We start from the raw sequence: 1173 nt of genomic DNA, 5'->3' as shown, positions 1-1173 counted from the left end.
CTAACACTAACCCTGACTTTAACCATTACCTAACCCTAAACCTAAAGCTAACTCTAACCCTAAACCTAACACTAAACTTAAACCTAACTATTACCTAATTCAAACTCCAATGCTAACCCTAACCTTAACCCTAACACTAATATTAATCCAATTTGAAACTCTAACCATAAACTTAATCTTAACAGTAACTCTAACACTAACCGTAACACTAAAGCTAATCCTAACCCAAACACTAACCCGAACACTAACCCTAACCCTAAACCTTACCCTAATACTAAGCCTAAACCTAACCTTAACACTGACACTAAACCTCACCATAAACCTAGCCCTAACCTTAATGTTAAATCTAACCCTAACCCTAACACTAACCATAAACCTAACTGTAACCCTCACCCAAGCAAGAATCCTAACCCAAACCCTAATCCTAACTTAACACTAACCCTAAACTTAACTGTAAACCTAAACCTTACCCTAACACTAACCCCAAACCTAACCTTAACATGAACCCTTCCATAACACTAACTGTAACCCTAACACTAACCCACATCCTAACAGTAACCCTAATAAAAACTCTAACTTTAACTCTAATAATAACACAAACCCTAACCCTAACCCTACCCTAATACTTGCCTATCCGTCACACTAACACTAACCCTAACACTAAACCTGACAGTAACTTTAACTCTAAACCTAACGCAAATTCTAACTTCAACCATAAATCTATAACTAACACTAACCCTAACCCTAAGCCCAAACCTAACACTAACACTAAACCTAATTTTACTTTAACTGTAACACTAACATTACCCCTAACATAACACTAACACTAACCTTAATCCTAAAGCTAAACTTAACCCTAACACTAAAACAAAACCTAATCAAACAGAAACCCTAACCCTAAAACTAACACTAACCCTAACACTAAACCTAAACCTAACCCTAATTCTAAAACTAACACTAAAGCTAACATGAACTTTAACTCTAAATATAACCTATCACAAACACTAACCCTAAACCTAAGGCTAAACCTAACACTAATTATAACCCTAACCCAAACCCTAACCCTAAATGTAACCCTAAACCTAATCATACCCCTAACACTAATCCTTACCCTAATCTTAACCCTAACAATAAACCTCACCCTAACCTTAACCATAAACCTTACCCTAACCC

Source organism: Marmota monax, unplaced genomic scaffold (genome assembly GCF_021218885.2).
Source record: "Marmota monax isolate L192 unplaced genomic scaffold, Marmota_monax_Labrador192_F-V1.1 WCK01_AAM20220418_F8-fsc00257, whole genome shotgun sequence".
Lineage (NCBI taxonomy): Eukaryota > Metazoa > Chordata > Mammalia > Rodentia > Sciuridae > Marmota > Marmota monax.
This window is presented reverse-complemented; position numbering follows the sequence as displayed.